The 21236-nt window shown below is 46.9% G+C and overlaps 6 non-coding genes across 6 annotated transcripts; all 6 read right to left on the reverse strand.

The window, feature by feature from the left end:
- Positions 1–3708: 3708 nt before the first annotated feature.
- TRNAG-UCC (transfer RNA glycine (anticodon UCC)) lies at positions 3709–3780 on the reverse strand. The gene has a single exon. It is a non-coding gene; the product is annotated as a tRNA-Gly (tRNA).
- A 6334-nt stretch (positions 3781–10114) lies between these two features.
- TRNAG-UCC (transfer RNA glycine (anticodon UCC)) lies at positions 10115–10186 on the reverse strand. The gene has a single exon. It is a non-coding gene; the product is annotated as a tRNA-Gly (tRNA).
- Positions 10187–13302: 3116 nt separating this feature from the next.
- Positions 13303–13374, reverse strand: TRNAG-UCC (transfer RNA glycine (anticodon UCC)). Its single transcript has one exon. It is a non-coding gene; the product is annotated as a tRNA-Gly (tRNA).
- Positions 13375–14896: 1522 nt separating this feature from the next.
- Positions 14897–14968, reverse strand: TRNAG-UCC (transfer RNA glycine (anticodon UCC)). Its single transcript has one exon. It is a non-coding gene; the product is annotated as a tRNA-Gly (tRNA).
- Positions 14969–18095: 3127 nt separating this feature from the next.
- Positions 18096–18167, reverse strand: TRNAG-UCC (transfer RNA glycine (anticodon UCC)). Its single transcript has one exon. It is a non-coding gene; the product is annotated as a tRNA-Gly (tRNA).
- A 1522-nt stretch (positions 18168–19689) lies between these two features.
- TRNAG-UCC (transfer RNA glycine (anticodon UCC)) lies at positions 19690–19761 on the reverse strand. The gene has a single exon. It is a non-coding gene; the product is annotated as a tRNA-Gly (tRNA).
- Between the last annotated feature and the right edge of the window lie 1475 nt (positions 19762–21236).

Here is a 21236-nt window from a genome sequence, read left to right on the forward strand (position 1 = left end):
AGACAGGGGCTGTTCCCTTGGGTTTCTTTCACCTTGCTCTCGGATAAATTTGGTTGTATGCTGCAGTTGCCTGCGATGACTACAAGGTGGCGCTGCTTTCAGGTAAGAGCACAAATATGCAGAAAATGTTGGGGACTTTTGCCACATTTATCGGTGGTGGGTCTCGCACATTTTTTCCAGGGGAGAGATATTGACCTGAAACACTTTTTACTGCAGAGATGCTGCAGTTCTAAGGGCTGGTCGGGCAGAAGGGCTTAGCCGTTTCATTGCCTGCCCCCCTGCAGCCCATTTATTACCAGCAGTTGTGAGTGGTGACTGCTGTTTGTAAAATATAAAAATTTCAGGACATAGAAAGTCGCAGACGGGGCTTTTGGGATGCCTGCCTATGTCTTTGTTTATTATTTATCTAATAGCTGAGTAATCTGGTCAAGATATTTCTCTTTTTTTTAACATATTGCGTTAGAATAGCTACAGCTTGCTTAATGTATAAATATTAGCACTGCGTTGGCCGGGAATCAATCCCGGGTCAATTGCTTGGAAGGCAGCTATGCTCACCACTATACCACCAACGCTCCGTGGCATATGTTTTTTTTAAACTCTAGACATCACAACCCTGAGTTCAATGACTATATTGCACCAGTATCAGAGGTATTTTTGGTTTACAGACCAACATGAAAATCAGGAAAAAAGTTCTTTCAACTGCTAAGGAACTGGACATTGAAACCAATGCAAAAGCTGCGCAGAAAAGGAGAAAGGAAAAGCAGCAGTTCAAATCATTGAAATAAGCATATATTGGCAGCAAGGGAAAAACAGCAGGGTAGAGAAAGAAAACAGCTCCACGAAATTCACAGGAGATTGATAATAGCAGGACAAAAAAAGGGAATAATAACGTTCCAAGCAGGCTCAGAAAGAAGTGCGAGGGTCCCATCTTTCTTTAATGGTCATAACTGTGCATCATTTCCTTTGAAGTGTAGGGTTGATTCTCTGACCATCTGTCTCCCTGACTTTGAGCAGAGACCGATAGTTGAGAAGTCTCTTCCCTCAAAAAGCTGGCACAAGCCTGCTGTTTTCCGCTCTGGCAGCGTGGAAACGAGAAAGTGGTCCTCACAAGAAAAAATATCAATCCATGCTAGCAGAGGATGGTTTCGATCCATCGACCTCTGGGTTATGGGCCCAGCACGCTTCTGCTGCGCCACTCTGCTTCCTGTTGAAAATGCTGTGGTTATGCAGATCAGGAGCCTTCAGAGGAGTGGCATGGGATCGCTGGAGCTATTCTGGCAGGGCTCTCACCTCATTTGCCTAAGAATGTCACAAGGCATGCTGGGTGCAGAAAATCTTCGCCTTCCCCTCTCACAGTCAGTCATAGGGGAAAGTCAAGGCCCTCTCAGTCACTAGCCATGTCACGCCTTTGTCAAGACAGAAGCACCCCCACCCGCTCCTTCTCTGTGATCCTGCGCTACCATGCTCAGGTTTTGGCCTTACCTGGGAGCCAGAGGTGCACCCAGTGAGGGCTTGCCCGGTATGAGCGTTTGGGAGCGTTCGGGACGTGAGTGGACTTAGGACTGGAAGTTCTGTCCATTCGAAGCAGCCAACCTTCCTGCTGCAGAGAGGGGCTGTTCCCTTGGGTTTCTTTCACCTTGCTCTCGGATACATTTGGTTGTATGCTGCAGTTGCCTGCGATGAGTACAAGGTGGCGCTGCTTTCAGGTAAGAGCACAAATATGCAGAAAATGTTGGGGACTTTTGCCACATTTATCGGTGGTGGGTCTCGCACATTTTTTCCAGGGGAGAGATATTGACCTGAAACACTTTTTACTGCAGAGATGCTGCAGTTCTAAAGGCTGGTCGGGCAGAAGGGCTTAGCCGTTTCATTGCCTGCCCCCCTGCAGCCCATTTATTACCAGCAGTTGTGAGTGGTGACTGCTGTTTGTAAAATATAAAAATTTTAGGACATAGAAAGTCGCAGAAGGGGCTTTTGGGATGCCTGCCTATGTCTTTGTTTATTATTTATCTAATAGCTGAGTAATCTGGTCAAGATATTTCTCTTTTTTTTAACATATTGCGTTAGAATAGCTACAGCTTGCTTAATGTATAAATATTAGCACTGCGTTGGCCGGGAATCAAACCCGGGTCAACTGCTTGGAAGGCAGCTATGCTCACCACTATACCACCAACGCTCCGTGGCATATGTTTTTTTAAAACTCTAGACATAACAACCCTGTGTTCAATGTCTATATTGCACCAGTATCAGAGGTATTTTTGGTTTACAGACCAACATGAAAATCAGGAAAAAAGTTCTTGCAACGGCTAAGGAACTGGAGATTGAAACCAATGCAAAAGCTGCGCAGAAAAGGAGAAAGGGAAAGCAGCAGTTCAAATCATTGAAATAAGCATATATTGGCAGCAAGGGAAAAACAGCAGGGTAGAGAAAGAAAACAGCTCCACGAAATTCACAGGAGATTGATAATAGCAGGACAAAAAAAGGGAATAATAACGTTCCAAGCAGCCTCAGAAAGAAGTGCGAGGGTCCCATCTTTCGTTAATGGTCATAACTGTGCATCATTTCCTTTGAAGTGTAGGGTTGATTCTCTGACCATCTGTCTCCCTGACTTTGAGCAGAGACCGATAGTTGAGCAGTCTCTTCCCACAAAAAGCTGGCACAAGCCTGCTTTTTTCCGCTCTGGCAGCGTGGAAACGAGAGAGTGGTCCTCACAAGAAAAAAAATCAATCCATGCTAGCAGAGGATGGTTTCGATCCATCGACCTCTGGGTTATGGGCCCAGCACGCTTCCGCTGCGCCACTCTGATTCCTGCTCAAAATGCTGTGGTTATGCAGATCAGGAGCCTTCAGAGGAGTGGCATGGGATCGCTGGAGCTATTCTGGCAGGGCTCTCACCTCATTTGCCTAAGAATGTCACAAGGCATGCTGGGTGCAGAAAATCTTCGCCTTCCCCTCTCACAGTCAGTCATAGGGGAAAGTCAAGGCCCTCTCAGACACTAGCCATGTCACGCCTTTGTCAAGACAGAAGCACCCCCACCCGCTCCTTCTCTGTGATCCTGCGCTACCATGCTCAGGTTTTGGCCTTACCTGGGAGCCAGAGGTGCACCCGGTGAGGGCTTGCCCGGTATGAGCGTTTGGGAGCGTTCGGGACGTGAGTGGACTTAGGACTGGAAGTTCTGTCCATTCGAAGCAGCCAACCTTCCTGCTGCAGAGAGGGGCTGTTCCCTTGGGTTTCTTTCACCTTGCTCTCGGATAAATTTGGTTGTATGCTGCAGTTGCCTGCGATGACTACAAGGTGGCGCTGCTTTCAGGTAAGAGCACAAATATGCAGAAAATGTTGGGGACTTTTGCCACATTTATCGGTGGTGGGTCTCGCACATTTTTTCCAGGGGAGAGATATTGACCTGAAACACTTTTTACTGCAGAGATGCTGCAGTTCTAAAGGCTGGTCGGGCAGAAGGGCTTAGCCGTTTCATTGCCTGCCCCCCTGCAGCCCATTTATTACCAGCAGTTGTGAGTGGTGACTGCTGTTAGTAAAATATAAAAATTTCAGGACATAGAAAGTTGCAGAAGGGGCTTTTGGGATGCCTGCCTATGTCTTTGTTTATTATTTATCTAATAGCTGAGTAATCTGGTCAAGATATTTCTCTTTTTTTTAACATATTGCGTTAGAATAGCTACAGCTTGCTTAATGTATAAATATTAGCACTGCGTTGGCCGGGAATCGAACCCGGGTCAACTGCTTGGAAGGCAGCTATGCTCACCACTATACCACCAACGCTCCGTGGCATATGTTTTTTTTAAACTCTAGACATCACAACCCTGAGTTCAATGACTATATTTCACCAGTATCAGAGGTATTTTTGGTTTACAGACCAACATGAAAATCAGGAAAAAAGTTCTTGCAACTGCTAAGGAACTGGAGATTGAAACCAATTGAAAAGCTGCGCAGAAAAGGAGAAAGGGAAAGCAGCAGTTCAAATCATTGAAATAAGCATATATTGGCAGCAAGGGAAAAACAGCAGGGTAGAGAAAGAAAACAGCTCCACGAAATTCACAGGAGATTGATAATAGCAGGACAAAAAAAGGGAATAATAACGTTCCAAGCAGCCTCAGAAAGAAGTGCGAGGGTCCCATCTTTCGTTAATGGTCATAACTGTGCATCATTTCCTTTGAAGTGTAGGGTTGATTCTCTGACCATCTGTCTCCCTGACTTTGAGCAGAGACCGATAGTTGAGCAGTCTCTTCCCACAAAAAGCTGGCACAAGCCTGCTTTTTTCCGCTCTGGCAGCGTGGAAACGAGAGAGTGGTCCTCACAAGAAAAAAAATCAATCCATGCTAGCAGAGGATGGTTTCGATCCATCGACCTGTGGGTTATGGGCCCAGTACGCTTCTGCTGCGCCACTCTGCTTCCTGCTCAAAACGCTGTGGTTATGCAGATCAGGAGCCTTCAGAGGAGTGGCATGGGATCGCTGGAGCTATTCTGGCAGGGCTCTCACCTCATTTGCCTAAGAATGTCACAAGGCATGCTGGGTGCAGAAAATCTTCGCCTTCCCCTCTCACAGTCAGTCATAGGGGAAAGTCAAGGCCCTCTCAGTCACTAGCCATGTCACGCCTTTGTCAAGACAGAAGCACCCCCACCCGCTCCTTCTCTGTGATCCTGCGCTACCATGCTCAGGTTTTGGCCTTACCTGGGAGCCAGAGGTGCACCCGGTGAGGGCTTGCCCGGTATGAGCGTTCGGGACGTGAGTGGACTTAGGACTGGAAGTTCTGTCCATTCGAAGCAGCCAACCTTCCTGCTGCAGACAGGGGCTGTTCCCTTGGGTTTCTTTCACCTTGCTCTCGGATAAATTTGGTTGTATGCTGCAGTTGCCTGCAATGACTACAAGGTGGAGCTGCTTTCAGGTAAGAGCACAAATATGCAGAAAATGTTGGGGACTTTTGCCACATTTATCGGTGGTGGGTCTCGCAAATATTTTCCAGGGGAGAGATATTGACCTGAAACACTTTTTACTGCAGAGATGCTGCAGTTCTAAAGGCTGGTCGGGCAGAAGGGCTTAGCCGTTTCATTGCCTGCCCCCCTGCAGCCCATTTATTACCAGCAGTTGTGAGTGGTGACTGCTGTTTGTAAAATATAAAAATTTCAGGACATAGAAAGTCGCAGACGGGGCTTTTGGGATGCCTGCCTATGTCTTTGTTTATTATTTATCTAATAGCTGAGTAATCTGGTCAAGATATTTCTCTTTTTTTTAACATATTGCGTTAGAATAGCTACAGCTTGCTTAATGTATAAATATTACCACTGCGTTGGCCGGGATTCGAACCCGGGTCAACTGCTTGGAAGGCAGCTATGCTCACCACTATACCACCAACCCTCCATGGCATATGCTTTTTTTAAACTCTAGACATCACAACCCTGAGTTCAATTACTATATTGCACCAGTATCAGAGGTATTTTTGGTTTACAGACCAACATGAAAATCAGGAAAAAAGTTCTTGCAACTGCTAAGGAACTGGAGATTGAAACCAATGCAAAAGCTGCGCAGAAAAGGAGAAAGGGAAAGCAGCAGTTCAAATCATTGAAATAAGCATATATTGGCAGCAAGGGAAAAACAGCAGGGTAGAGAAAGAAAACAGCTCCACGAAATTCACAGGAGATTGATAATAGCAGGACAAAAAAAGGGAATAATAACGTTCCAAGCAGCCTCAGAAAGAAGTGCGAGGGTCCCATCTTTCGTTAATGGTCATAACTGTGCATCATTTCCTTTGAAGTGTAGGGTTGATTCTCTGACCATCTGTCTCCCTGACTTTGAGCAGAGACCGATAGTTGAGCAGTCTCTTCCCACAAAAAGCTGGCACAAGCCTGCTTTTTTCCGCTCTGGCAGCGTGGAAACGAGAGAGTGGTCCTCACAAGAAAAAAAATCAATCCATGCTAGCAGAGGATGGTTTCAATCCATCGACCTCTGGGTTATGGGCCCAGCACGCTTCCGCTGCGCCACTCTGCTTCCTGCTCAAAATGCTGTGGTTATGCAGATCAGGAGCCTTCAGAGGAGTGGCATGAGATCGCTGGAGCAATTCTGGCAGGGCTCTCACCTCATTTGCCTAAGAATGTCACAAGGCATGCTGGGTGCAGAAAATCTTCGCCTTCCCCTCTCACAGTCAGTCATAGGGGAAAGTCAAGGCCCTCTCAGTCACTAGCCATGTCACGCCTTTGTCAAGACAGAAGCACCCCCACCCGCTCCTTCTCTGTGATCCTGCGCTACCATGCTCAGGTTTTGGCCTTACCTGGGAGCCAGAGGTGCACCCGGTGAGGGCTTGCCCGGTATGAGCGTTTGGGAGCGTTCGGGACGTGAGTGGACTTAGGACTGGAAGTTCTGTCCATTCGAAGCAGCCAACCTTCCTGCTGCAGACAGGGGCTGTTCCCTTGGGTTTCTTTCACCTTGCTCTTGGATAAATTTGGTTGTATGCTGCAGTTGCCTGCGATGACTACAAGGTGGCGCTGCTTTCAGGTAAGAGCACAAATATGCAGAAAATGTTGGGGACTTTTGCCACATTTATCGGTGGTGGGTCTCGCACATTTTTTCCAGGGGAGAGATATTGACCTGAAACACTTTTTACTGCAGAGATGCTGCAGTTCTAAAGGCTGGTCGGGCAGAAGGGCTTAGCCGTTTCATTGCCTGCCCCCCTGCAGCCCATTTATTACCAGCAGTTGTGAGTGGTGACTGCTGTTTGTAAAATATAAAAATTTCAGGACATAGAAAGTCGCAGACGGGGCTTTTGGGATGCCTGCCTATGTCTTTGTTTATTATTTATCTAATAGCTGAGTAATCTGGTCAAGATATTTCTCTTTTTTTTAACATATTGCGTTAGAATAGCTACAGCTTGCTTAATGTATAAATATTAGCACTGCGTTGGCCGGGAATCGAACCCAGGTCAACTGCTTGGAAGGCAGCTATGCTCACCGCTATACCACCAACGCTCCGTGGCATATGTTTTTTTAAAACTCTAGACATCACAACCCTGAGTTCAATGACTATATTGCACCAGTATCAGAGGTATTTTTGGTTTACAGACCAACATGAAAATCAGGAAAAAAGTTCTTGCAACTGCTAAGGAACTGGAGATTGAAACCAATGCAAAAGCTGCGCCGAAAAGGAGAAAGGGAAAGCAGCAGTTCAAATCATTGAAATAAGCATATATTGGCAGCAAGGGAAAAACAGCAGGGTAGAGAAAGAAAACAGCTCCTCGAAATTCACAGGAGATTGATAATAGCAGGACAAAAAAAGGGATTAATAACGTTCCAAGCAGCCTCAGAAAGAAGTGCGAGGGTCCCATCTTTCGTGAATGGTCATAACTGTGCATCATTTCCTTTGAAGTGTAGGGTTGATTCTCTGACCATCTGTCTCCCTGACTTTGAGCAGAGACCGATAGTTGAGCAGTCTCTTCCCACAAAAAGCTGGCACAAGCCTGCTTTTTTCCGCTCTGGCAGCGTGGAAACGAGAGAGTGGTCCTCACAAGAAAAAAAATCAATCCATGCTAGCAGAGGATGGTTTCGATCCATCGACCTCTGGGTTATGGGCCCAGCACGCTTCCGCTGCGCCACTCTGCTTCCTGCTCAAAATGCTGTGGTTATGCAGATCAGGAGCTTTCAGAGGAGTGGCATGGGATCGCTGGAGCTATTCTGGCAGGGCTCTCACCTCATTTGCCTAAGAATGTCACAAGGCATGCTAGGTGCAGAAAATCTTCGCCTTCCCCTCTCACAGTCAGTCATAGGGGAAAGTCAAGGCCCTCTCAGTCAGTGGCCATGTCACGCCTTTGTCAAGACAGAAGCACCCCCACCTGCTCCTTCTCTGTGATCCTGCGCTACCATGCTCAGGTTTTGGCCTTACCTGGGAGCCAGAGGTGCACCCGGTGAGGGCTTGCCCGGTATGAGCGTTTGGGAGCGTTTGGGACGTGAGTGGACTTAGGACTGGAAGTTCTGTCCATTCGAAGCAGCCAACCTTCCTGCTGCAGACAGGGGCTGTTCCCTTGGGTTTCTTTCACCTTGCTCTCGGATAAATTTGGTTGTATTCTGCAGTTGCCTGCGATGACTACAAGGTGGCGCTGCTTTCAGGTAAGAGCACAAATATGCAGAAAATGTTGGGGACTTTTGCCACATTTATCGGTGGTGGGTCTCGCACATTTTTTCCAGGGGAGAGATATTGACCTGAAACACTTTTTACTGCAGAGATGCTGCAGTTCTAAGGGCTGGTCGGGCAGAAGGGCTTAGCCGTTTCATTGCCTGCCCCCCTGCAGCCCATTTATTACCAGCAGTTGTGAGTGGTGACTGCTGTTTGTAAAATATAAAAATTTCAGGACATAGAAAGTCGCAGACGGGGCTTTTGGGATGCCTGCCTATGTCTTTGTTTATTATTTATCTAATAGCTGAGTAATCTGGTCAAGATATTTCTCTTTTTTTTAACATATTGCGTTAGAATAGCTACAGCTTGCTTAATGTATTAATATTAGCACTGCGTTGGCCGGGAATCAAACCCGGGTCAACTTCTTGGAAGGCAGCTATGCTCACCACTATACCACCAACGCTCCGTGGCATATGTTTTTTTTAAACTCTAGACATCACAACCCTGAGTTCAATGACTATATTGCACCAGTATCAGAGGTATTTTTGGTTTACAGACCAACATGAAAATCAGGAAAAAAGTTCTTGCAACTGCTAAGGAACTGGAGATTGAAACCAATGCAAAAGCTGCGCAGAAAAGGAGAAAGGGAAAGCAGCAGTTCAAATCATTGAAATAAGCATATATTGGCAGCAAGGGAAAAACAGCAGGGTAGAGAAAGAAAACAGCTCCACGAAATTCACAGGAGATTGATAATAGCAGGACAAAAAAAGGGAATAATAACGTTCCAAGCAGCCTCAGAAAGAAGTGCGAGGGTCCCATCTTTCGTTAATGGTCATAACTGTGCATCATTTCCTTTGAAGTGTAGGGTTGATTCTCGGACCATCTGTCTCCCTGACTTTGAGCAGAGACCGATAGTTGAGCAGTCTCTTCCCACAAAAAGCTGGCACAAGCCTGCTTTTTTCCGCTCTGGCAGCTTGGAAACGAGAGAGTGGTCCTCACAAGAAAAAAAATCAATCCGTGCTAGCAGAGGATGGTTTCGATCCATCGACCTCTGGGTTATGGGCCCAGCACGCTTCCGCTGCGCCACTCTGCTTCCTGCTCAAAATGCTGTGGTTATGCAGATCAGGAGCCTTCAGAGGAGTGGCATGGGATCGCTGGAGCTATTCTGGCAGGGCTCTCACCTCATTTGCCTAAGAATGTCACAAGGCATGCTGGGTGCAGAAAATCTTCGCCTTCCCCTCTCACAGTCAGTCATAGGGGAAAGTCAAGGCCCTCTCAGTCACTAGCCATGTCACGCCTTTGTCAAGACAGAAGCACCCCCACCCGCTCCTTCTCTGTGATCCTGCGCTACCATGCTCAGGTTTTGGCTTTACCTGGGAGCCAGAGGTGCACCCGGTGAGGGCTTGCCCGGTATGAGCGTTTGGGAGCGTTCGGGATGTGAGTGGACTTAGGACTGGAAGTTCTGTCCATTCGAAGCAGCCAACCTTCCTGCTGCAGAGAGGGGCTGTTCCCTTGGGTTTCTTTCACCTTGCTCTCGGATAAATTTGGTTGTATGCTGCAGTTGCCTGCGATGACTACAAGGTGGCGCTGCTTTCAGGTAAGAGCACAAATATGTAGAAAATGTTGGGGACTTTTGCCACATTTATCGGTGGTGGGTCTCGCACATTTTTTCCAGGGGAGAGATATTGACCTGAAACACTTTTTACTGCAGAGATGCTGCAGTTCTAAAGGCTGGTCGGGCAGAAGGGCTTAGCCGTTTCATTGCCTGCCCCCCTGCAGCCCATTTATTACCAGCAGTTGTGAGTGGTGACTGCTGTTTGTAAAATATAAAAATTTCAGGACATAGAAAGTTGCAGAAGGGGCTTTTGGGATGCCTGCCTATGTCTTTGTTTATTATTTATCTAATAGCTGAGTAATCTGGTCAAGATATTTCTCTTTTTTTTAACATATTGCGTTAGAATAGCTACAGCTTGCTTAATGTATAAATATTAGCACTGCGTTGGCCGGGAATCGAACCCGGGTCAACTGCTTGGAAGGCAGCTATGCTCACCACTATACCACCAACGCTCCGTGGCATATGTTTTTTTTTAACTCTAGACATCACAACCCTGAGTTCAATGACTATATTTCACCAGTATCAGAGGTATTTTTGGTTTACAGACCAACATGAAAATCAGGAAAAAAGTTCTTGCAACTGCTAAGGAACTGGAGATTGAAACCAATTGAAAAGCTGCGCAGAAAAGGAGAAAGGGAAAGCAGCAGTTCAAATCATTGAAATAAGCATATATTGGCAGCAAGGGAAAAACAGCAGGGTAGAGAAAGAAAACAGCTCCACGAAATTCACAGGAGATTGATAATAGCAGGACAAAAAAAGGGAATAATAACGTTCCAAGCAGGCTCAGAAAGAAGTGCGAGAGTCCCATCTTTCTTTAATGGTCATAACTGTGCATCATTTCCTTTGAAGTGTAGGGTTGATTCTCTGACCATCTGTCTCCCTGACTTTGAGCAGAGACCGATAGTTGAACAGTCTCTTCCCACAAAAAGCTGGCACAAGCCTGCTGTTTTCCGCTCTGGCAGCGTGGAAACGAGAGAGTGGTCCTCACAAGAAAAAAAATCAATCCATGCTAGCAGAGGATGGTTTCGATCCATCAACCTCTGGGTTATGGGCCCAGCACGCTTCCGCTGCGCCACTCTGCTTCCTGTTCAAAATGCTGTGGTTATGCAGATCAGGAGCCTTCAGAGGAGTGGCATGGGATCGCTGGAGCTATTCTGGCAGGGCTCTCACCTCATTTGCCTAAGAATGTCACAAGGCATGCTGGGTGCAGAAAATCTTCGCCTTCCCCTCTCACAGTCAGTCATAGGGGAAAGTCAAGGCCCTCTCAGTCACTAGCCATGTCACGCCTTTGTCAAGACAGAAGCACCCCCACCCGCTCCTTCTCTGTGATCCTGCGCTACCATGCTCAGGTTTTGGCCTTACCTGGGAGCCAGAGGTGCACCCGGTGAGGGCTTGCCCGGTATGAGCGTTCGGGACGTGAGTGGACTTAGGACTGGAAGTTCTGTCTATTCGAAGCAGCCAACCTTCCTGCTGCAGACAGGGGCTGTTCCCTTGGGTTTCTTTCACCTTGCTCTCGGATAAATTTGGTTGTATGCTGCAGTTGCCTGCGATGACTACAAGGTGGCGCTGCTTTCAGGTAAGAGCACAAATATGCATAAAATGTTGGGGACTTTTGCCACATTTATCGGTGGTGGGTCTCGCACATTTTTTCCAGGGGAGAGATATTGACCTGAAACACTTTTTACTGCAGAGATGCTGCAGTTCTAAAGGCTGGTCGGGCAGAAGGGCTTAGCCGTTTCATTGCCTGCCCCCCTGCAGCCCATTTATTACCAGCAGTTGTGAGTGGTGACTGCTGTTTGTAAAATATAAAAATTTCAGGACATAGAAAGTCGCAGACGGGGCTTTTGGGATGCCTGCCTATGTCTTTGTTTATTATTTATCTAATAGCTGAGTAATCTGGTCAAGATATTTCTCTTTTTTTTAACATATTGCGTTAGAATAGCTACAGCTTGCTTAATGTATAAATATTAGCACTGCGTTGGCCGGGAATCAAACCCGGGTCAACTGCTTGGAAGGCAGCTATGCTCACCACTATACCACCAACGCTCCATGGCATATGTTTTTTTAAAACTCTAGACATCACAACCCTGAGTTCAATGACTATATTGCACCAGTATCAGAGGTATTTTTGGTTTACAGACCAACATGAAAATCAGGAAAAAAGTTCTTGCAACTGCTAAGGAACTGGAGATTGAAACCAATGCAAAAGCTGCGCAGAAAAGGAGAAAGGGAAAGCAGCAGTTCAAATCATTGAAATAAGCATATATTGGCAGCAAGGGAAAAACAGCAGGGTAGAGAAAGAAAACAGCTCCACGAAATTCACAGGAGATTGATAATAGCAGGACAAAAAAAGGGAATAATAACGTTCCAAGCAGGCTCAGAAAGAAGTGCGAGAGTCCCATCTTTCTTTAATGGTCATAACTGTGCATCATTTCCTTTGAAGTGTAGGGTTGATTCTCTGACCATCTGTCTCCCTGACTTTGAGCAGAGACCGATAGTTGAGCAGTCTCTTCCCACAAAAAGCTGGCACAAGCCTGCTGTTTTCCGCTCTGGCAGCGTGGAAACGAGAGAGTGGTCCTCACAAGAAAAAAAATCAATCCATGCTAGCAGAGGATGGTTTCGATCCATCAACCTCTGGGTTATGGGCCCAGCACGCTTCCGATGTGCCACTCTGCTTCCTGTTCAAAATGCTGTGGTTATGCAGATCAGGAGCCTTCAGAGGAGTGGCATGGGATCGCTGGAGCTATTCTGGCAGGGCTCTCACCTCATTTGCCTAAGAATGTCACAAGGCATGCTGGGTGCAGAAAATCTTCGCCTTCCCCTCTCACAGTCAGTCATAGGGGAAAGTCAAGGCCCTCTCAGTCACTAGCCATGTCACGCCTTTGTCAAGACAGAAGCACCCCCACCCGCTCCTTCTCTGTGATCCTGCGCTACCATGCTCAGGTTTTGGCCTTACCTGGGAGCCAGAGGTGCACCCGGTGAGGGCTTGCCCCGTATGAGCGTTCGGGACGTGAGTGGACTTAGGACTGGAAGTTCTGTCCATTCGAAGCAGCCAACCTTCCTGCTGCAGACAGGGGCTGTTCCCTTGGGTTTCTTTCACCTTGCTCTCGGATAAATTTGGTTGTATGCTGCAGTTGCCTGCGATGACTACAAGGTGGCGCTGCTTTCAGGTAAGAGCACAAATATGCAGAAAATGTTGGGGACTTTTGCCACATTTATCGGTGGTGGGTCTCGCACATTTTTTCCAGGGGAGAGATATTGACCTGAAACACTTTTTACTGCAGAGATGCTGCAGTTCTAAAGGCTGGTCGGGCAGAAGGGCTTAGCCGTTTCATTGCCTGCCCCCCTGCAGCCCATTTATTACCAGCAGTTGTGAGTGGTGACTGCTGTTTGTAAAATATAAAAATTTCAGGACATAGAAAGTCGCAGACGGGGCTTTTGGGATGCCTGCCTATGTCTTTGTTTATTATTTATCTAATAGCTGAGTAATCTGGTCAAGATATTTCTCTTTTTTTTAACATATTGCGTTAGAATAGCTACAGCTTGCTTAATGTATAAATATTAGCACTGCGTTGGCCGGGAATCGAACCCGGGTCAACTGCTTGGAAGGCAGCTATGCTCACCACTATACCACCAACGCTCCATGGCATATGTTTTTTTTAAACTCTAGACATCACAACCCTGAGTTCAATGACTATATTGCACCAGTATCAGAGGTATTTTTGGTTTACAGACCAACATGAAAATCAGGAAAAAAGTTCTTGCAACTGCTAAGGAACTGGAGATTGAAACCAATGCAAAAGCTGCGCAGAAAAGGAGAAAGGGAAAGCAGCAGTTCAAATCATTGAAATAAGCATATATTGGCAGCAAGGGAAAAACAGCAGGGTAGAGAAAGAAAACATCTCCACGAAATTCACAGGAGATTGATAATAGCAGGACAAAAAAAGGGAATAATAACGTTCCAAGCAGCCTCAGAAAGAAGTGCGAGGGTCCCATCTTTCTTTAATGGTCATAACTGTGCATCATTTCCTTTGAAGTGTAGGGTTGATTCTCTGACCATCTGTCTACCTGACTTTGAGCAGAGACCGATAGTTGAGCAGTCTCTTCCCACAAGAAGCTGGCACAAGCCTGCTGTTTTCCGCTCTGGCAGCGTGGAAACGAGAGAGTGGTCCTCACAAGAAAAAAAATCAATCCATGCTAGCAGAGGATGGTTTCGATCCATCGACCTCTGGGTTATGGGCCCAGCACGCTTCCGCTGCGCCACTCTGCTTCCTGTTCAAAATGTTGTGGTTATGCAGATCAGGAGCCTTCAGAGGAGTGGCATGGGATCGCTGGAGCTATTCTGGCAGGGCTCTCACCTCATTTGCCTAAGAATGTCACAAGGCATGCTGGGTGCAGAAAATCTTCGCCTTCCCCTCTCACAGTCAGTCATAGGGGAAAGTCAAGGCCCTCTCAGTCACTAGCTATGTCACGCCTTTGTCAAGACAGAAGCACCCCCACCCGCTCCTTCTCTGTGATCCTGCGCTACCATGCTCAGGTTTTGGCCTTACCTGGGAGCCAGAGGTGCACCCGGTGAGGGCTTGCCCGGTATGAGCGTTCGGGACGTGAGTGGACTTAGGACTGGAAGTTCTGTCCATTCGAAGCAGCCAACCTTCCTGCTGCAGACAGGGGCTGTTCCCTTGGGTTTCTTTCACCTTGCTCTTGGATAAATTTGGTTGTATGCTGCAGTTGCCTGCGATGACTACAAGGTGGCGCTGCTTTCAGGTAAGAGCACAAATATGCATAAAATGTTGGGGACTTTTGCCACATTTATCGGTGGTGGGTCTCGCACATTTTTTCCAGGGGAGAGATATTGACCTGAAACACTTTTTACTGCAGAGATGCTGCAGTTCTAAAGGCTGGTCGGGCAGAAGGGCTTAGCCGTTTCATTGCCTGCCCCCCTGCAGCCCATTTATTACCAGCAGTTGTGAGTGGTGACTGCTGTTTGTAAAATATAAAAATTTCAGGACATAGAAAGTCGCAGACGGGGCTTTTGGGATGCCTGCCTATGTCTTTGTTTATTATTTATCTAATAGCTGAGTAATCTGGTCAAGATATTTCTCTTTTTTTTAACATATTGCGTTAGAATAGCTACAGCTTGCTTAATGTATAAATATTAGCACTGCGTTGGCCGGGAATCGAACCCGGGTCAACTGCTTGGAAGGCAGCTATGCTCACCACTATACCACCAACGCTCCATGGCATATGTTTTTTTTAAACTCTAGACATCACAACCCTGAGTTCAATGACTATATTGCACCAGTATCAGAGGTATTTTTGGTTTACAGACCAACATGAAAATCAGGAAAAAAGTTCTTGCAACTGCTAAGGAACTGGAGATTGAAACCAATGCAAAAGCTGCGCAGAAAAGGAGAAAGGGAAAGCAGCAGTTCAAATCATTGAAATAAGCATATATTGGCAGCAAGGGAAAAACAGCAGGGTAGAGAAAGAAAACAGCTCCACGAAATTCAGAGGAGATTGATAATAGCAGGACAAAAAAAGGGAATAATAACGTTCCAAGCAGCCTCAGAAAGAAGTGCGAGGGTCCCATCTTTCGTTAATGGTCATAACTGTGCATCATTTCCTTTGAAGTGTAGGGTTGATTCTCTGACCATCTGTCTCCCTGACTTTGAGCAGAGACCGATAGTTGAGCAGTCTCTTCCCACAAAAAGCTGGCACAAGCCTGCTGTTTTCCGCTCTGGCAGCGTGGAAACGAGAGAGTGGTCCTCACAAGAAAAAAAATCAATCCATGCTAGCAGAGGATAGTTTCGATCCATCGACCTCTGGGTTATGGGCCCAGGACGCTTCCGCTGCGCCACTCTGCTTCCTGCTCAAAATGCTGTGGTTATGCAGATCAGGAGCCTTCAGAGGAGTGGCATGGGATCGCTGGAGCTATTCTGGCAGGGCTCTCACCTCATTTGCCTAAGAATGTCACAAGGCATGCTGGGTGCAGAAAATCTTCGCCTTCCCCTCTCACAGTCAGTCATAGGGGAAAGTCAAGGCCCTCTCAGTCACTAGCCACGTCACGCCTTTGTCAAGACAGAAGCACCCCCACCCGCTCCTTCTCTGTGATCCTGCGCTACCATGCTCAGGTTTTGGCCTTACCTGGGAGCCAGCGGTGCACCCGCTGAGGGCTTGCCCGGTATGAGCGTTCGGGACGTGAGTGGACTTAGGACTGGAAGTTCTGTCCATTCGAAGCAGCCAACCTTCCTGCTGCAGACAGGGGCTGTTCCCTTGGGTTTCTTTCACCTTGCTCTCGGATAAATTTGGTTGTATGCTGCATTTGCCTGCGATGACTACAAGGTGGCGCTGCTTTCAGGTAAGAGCACAAATATGCAGAAAATGTTGGGGACTTTTGCCACATTTATCGGTGGTGGGTCTCGCACATTTTTTCCAGGGGAGAGATATTGACCTGAAACACTTTTTACTGCAGAGATGCTGCAGTTCTAAAGGCTGGTCGGGCAGAAGGGCTTAGCCGTTTCATTGCCTGCCCCCCTGCAGCCCATTTATTACCAGCAGTTGTGAGTGGTGACTGCTGTTTGTAAAATATAAAAATTTCAGGACATAGAAAGTCACAGACGGGGCTTTTGGGATGCCTGCCTATGTCTTTGTTTATTATTTATCTAATAGCTGAGTAATCTGGTCAAGATATTTCTCTTTTTTTTAACATATTGCGTTAGAATAGCTACAGCTTGCTTAATGTATAAATACTAGCACTGCGTTGGCCGGGAATCAAACCCAGGTCAACTGCTTGGAAGGCAGCTATGCTCACCACTATACCACCAACGCTCCATGGCATATGTTTTTTTTAAACTCTAGACATCACAACCCTGAGTTCAATGACTATATTGCACCAGTATCAGAGGTATTTTTGGTTTACAGACCAACATGAAAATCAGGAAAAAAGTTCTTGCAACTGCTAAGGAACTGGAGATTGAAACCAATGCAAAAGCTGCGCAGAAAAGGAGAAAGGGAAAGCAGCAGTTCAAATCATTGAAATAAGCATATATTGGCAGCAAGGGAAAAACAGCAGGGTAGAGAAAGAAAACAGCTCCACAAAATTCACAGGAGATTGATAATAGCAGGACAAAAAAAGGGAATAATAACGTTCCAAGCAGGCTCAGAAAGAAGTGCGATTGTCCCATCTTTCTTTAATGGTCATAACTGTGCATCATTTCCTTTGAAGTGTAGGGTTGATTCTCTGACCATCTGTCTCCCTGACTTTGAGCAGAGACCGATAGTTGAGCAGTCTCTTCACACAAAAAGCTGGCACAAGCCTGCTGTTTTCCGCTCTGGCAGCGTGGAAACGAGAGAGTGGTCCTCACAAGAAAAAAAATCAATCCATGCTAGCAGAGGATGGTTTCGATCCATCAACCTCTGGGTTATGGGCCCAGCACGCTTCCGCTGCGCCACTCTGCTTCCTGTTCAAAATGCTGTGGTTATGCAGATCAGGAGCCTTCAGAGGAGTGGCATGGGATCGCCTGAGCTATTCTGGCAGGGCTCTCACCTCATTTGCCTAAGAATGTCACAAGGCATGCTGGGTGCAGAAAATCTTCGCCTTCCCCTCTCACAGTCAGTCATAGGGGAAAGTCAAGGCCCTCTCAGTCACTAGCCATGTCACGCCTTTGTCAAGACAGAAGCACCCCCACCCGCTCCTTCTCTGTGATCCTGCGCTACCATGCTCAGGTTTTGGCCTTACCTGGGAGCCAGAGGTGCACCCGGTGAGGGCTTGCCCGGTATGAGCGTTTGGGAGCGTTCAGGACGTGAGTGGACTTAGGACTGGAAGTTCTGTCCATTCGAAGCAGCCAACCTTCCTGCTGCAGACAGGGGCTGTTCCCTTGGGTTTCTTTCACCTTGCTCTTGGATAAATTTGGTTGTATGCTGCAGTTGCCTGTGATGACTACAAGGTGGCGCTGCTTTCAGGTAAGAGCACAAATATGCATAAAATGTTGGGGACTTTTGCCACATTTATCGGTGGTGGGTCTCGCACATTTTTTCCAGGGGAGAGATATTGACCTGAAACACTTTTTACTGCAGAGATGCTGCAGTTCTAAAGGCTGGTCGGGCAGAAGGGCTTAGCCGTTTCATTGCCTGCCCCCCTGCAGCCCATTTATTACCAGCAGTTGTGAGTGGTGACTGCTGTTTGTAAAATATAAAAATTTCAGGACATAGAAAGTCGCAGACGGGGCTTTTGGGATGCCTGCCTATGTCTTTGTTTATTATTTATCTAATAGCTGAGTAATCTGGTCAAGATATTTCTCTTTTTTTTAACATATTGCGTTAGAATAGCTACAGCTTGCTTAATGTATAAAATATTAGCACTGCGTTGGCCGGGAATCGAACCCGGGTCAACTGCTTGGAAGGCAGCTATGCTCACCACTATACCACCAACGCTCCGTGGCATATGTTTTTTTTAAACTCTAGACATCACAACCCTGAGTTCAATGACTATATTGCACCAGTATCAGAGGTATTTTTGGTTTACAGACCAACATGAAAATCAGGAAAAAAGTTCTTGCAACTGCTAAGGAACTGGAGATTGAAACCAATGCAAAAGCTGCGCAGAAAAGGAGAAAGGGAAAGCAGCAGTTCAAATCATTGAAATAAGCATATATTGGCAGCAAGGGAAAAACAGCAGGGTAGAGAAAGAAAACAGCTCCACGAAATTCACAGGAGATTGATAATAGCAGGACAAAAAAAGGGAATAATAACGTTCCAAGCAGGCTCAGAAAGAAGTGCGAGGGTCCCATCTTTCTTTAATGGTCATAACTGTGCATCATTTCCTTTGAAGTGTAGGGTTGATTCTCTGACCATCTGTCTCCCTGACTTTGAGCAGAGACCGATAGTTGAGCAGTCTCTTCCCACAAAAAGCTGGCACAAGCCTGCTGTTTTCCGCTCTGGCAGCGTGGAAACGAGAGAGTGGTCCTCACAAGAAAAAAAATCAATCCATGCTAGCAGAGGATGGTTTTGATCCATCGACCTCTGGGTTATGGGCCCAGCACACTTCCGCTGCGCCACTCTGCTTCCTGCTCAAAATGCTGTGGTTATGCAGATCAGGAGCCTTCAGAGGAGTGGCATGGGATCGCTGGAGCTATTCTGGCAGGGCTCTCACCTCATTTGCCTAAGAATGTCACAAGGCATGCTGGGTGCAGAAAATCTTCGCCTTCCCCTCTCACAGTCAGTCATAGGGGAAAGTCAAGGCCCTCTCAGTCACTAGCCATGTCACGCCTTTGTCAAGACAGAAGCACCCCCACCCGCTCCTTCTCTGTGATCCTGCGCTTCCATGCTCAGGTTTTGGCCTTACCTGGGAGCCAGAGGTGCACCCTGTGAGGGCTTGCCCGGTATGAGCGTTCGGGACGTGAGTGGACTTAGGACTGGAAGTTCTGTCCATTCAAAGCAGCCAACCTTCCTGCTGCAGACAGGGGCTGTTCCCTTGGGTTTCTTTCACCTTGCTCTCGGATAAATTTGGTTGTATGCTGCAGTTGCCTGCGATGACTACAAGGTGGCGCTGCTTTCAGGTAAGAGCACAAATATGCATAAAATGTTGGGGACTTTTGCCACATTTATCGGTGGTGGGTCTCGCACATTTTTTCCAGGGGAGAGATATTGACCTGAAACACTTTTTACTGCAGAGATGCTGCAGTTCTAAAGGCTGGTCGGGCAGAAGGGCTTAGCCGTTTCATTGCCTGCCCCCCTGCAGCCCATTTATTACCAGCAGTTGTGAGTGGTGACTGCTGTTTGTAAAATATAAAAATTTCAGGACATAGAAAGTCGAAGACGGGGCTTTTGGGATGCCTGCCTATGTCTTTGTTTATTATTTATCTAATAGCTGAGTAATCTGGTCAAGATATTTCTCTTTTTTTTAACATATTGCGTTAGAATAGCTACAGCTTGCTTAATGTATAAATATTAGCACTGCGTTGGCCGGGAATCGAACCCGGGTCAACTGCTTGGAAGGCAGCTATGCTCACCACTATACCACCAACGCTCCGTGGCATATGTTTTTTTTAAACTCTAGACATCACAACCCTGAGTTCAATGACTATATTGCACCAGTATCAGAGGTATTTTTGTTTTACAGACCAACATGAAAATCAGGAAAAAAGTTCTTGCAACTGCTAAGGAACTGGAGATTGAAACCAATGCAAAAGCTGCGCAGAAAAGGAGAAAGGGAAAGCAGCAGTTCAAATCATTGAAATAAGCATATATTGGCAGCAAGGGAAAAACAGCAGGGTAGAGAAAGAAAACAGCTCCACTAAATTCACAGGAGATTGATAATAGCAGGACAAAAAAAGGGAATAATAACGTTCCAAGCAGGCTCAGAAAGAAGTGCGAGGGTCCCATCTTTCTTTAATGGTCATAACTGTGCATCATTTCCTTTGAAGTGTAGGGTTGATTCTCTGACCATCTGTCTCCCTGACTTTGAGCAGAGACCGATAGTTGAGCAGTCTCTTCCCACAAAAAGCTGGCACAAGCCTGCTGTTTTCCGCTCTGGCAGCGTGGAAACGAGAGAGTGGTCCTCACAAGAAAAAAAATCAATCCATGCTAGCAGAGGATGGTTTCGATCCATCGACCTCTGGGTTATGGGCCCAGCACGCTTCCGCTGCGCCACTCTGCTTCCTGTTCAAAATGCTGTGGTTATGCAGATCAGGAGCCTTCAGAGGAGTGGCATGGGATCGCTGGAGCTATTCTGGCAGGGCTCTCACCTCATTTGCCTAAGAATGTCACAAGGCATGCTGGGTGCAGAAAATCTTCGCCTTCCCCTCTCACAGTCAGTCATAGGGGAAAGTCAAGGCCCTCTCAGTCACTAGCCATGTCACGCCTTTGTCAAGACAGAAGCACCCCCACCCGCTCCTTCTCTGTGATCCTGCGCTACCATGCTCAGGTTTTGGCCTTACCTGGGAGCCAGAGGTGCACCCGGTGAGAGCGTTCGGGACGTGAGTGGACTTAGGACTGGAAGTTCTGTCCATTCGAAGCAGCCAACCTTCCTGCTGCAGACAGGGGCTGTTCCCTTGGGTTTCTTTCACCTTGCTCTTGGATAAATTTGGTTGTATGCTGCAGTTACCTGCGATGACTACAAGGTGGCGCTGCTTTCAGGTAAGAGCACAAATATGCATAAAATCTTGGGGACTTTTGCCACATTTATCGGTGGTGGGTCTCGCACATTTTTTCCAGGGGAGAGATATTGACCTGAAACACTTTTTACTGCAGAGATGCTGCAGTTCTAAAGGCTGGTCGGGCAGAAGGGCTTAGCCGTTTCATTGCCTGCCCCCCTGCAGCCCATTTATTACCAGCAGTTGTGAGTGGTGACTGCTGTTTGTAAAATATAAAAATTTCAGGACATAGAAAGTCGCAGACGGGGCTTTTGGATGCCTGCCTATGTCTTTGTTTATTATTTATCTAACAGCTGAGTAATCTGGTCAAGATATTTCTCTTTTTTTTAACATATTGCGTTAGAATAGC

This window comes from Pleurodeles waltl, unplaced genomic scaffold, assembly GCF_031143425.1.
Source record: "Pleurodeles waltl isolate 20211129_DDA unplaced genomic scaffold, aPleWal1.hap1.20221129 scaffold_69, whole genome shotgun sequence".
Taxonomy (NCBI): domain Eukaryota; kingdom Metazoa; phylum Chordata; class Amphibia; order Caudata; family Salamandridae; genus Pleurodeles; species Pleurodeles waltl.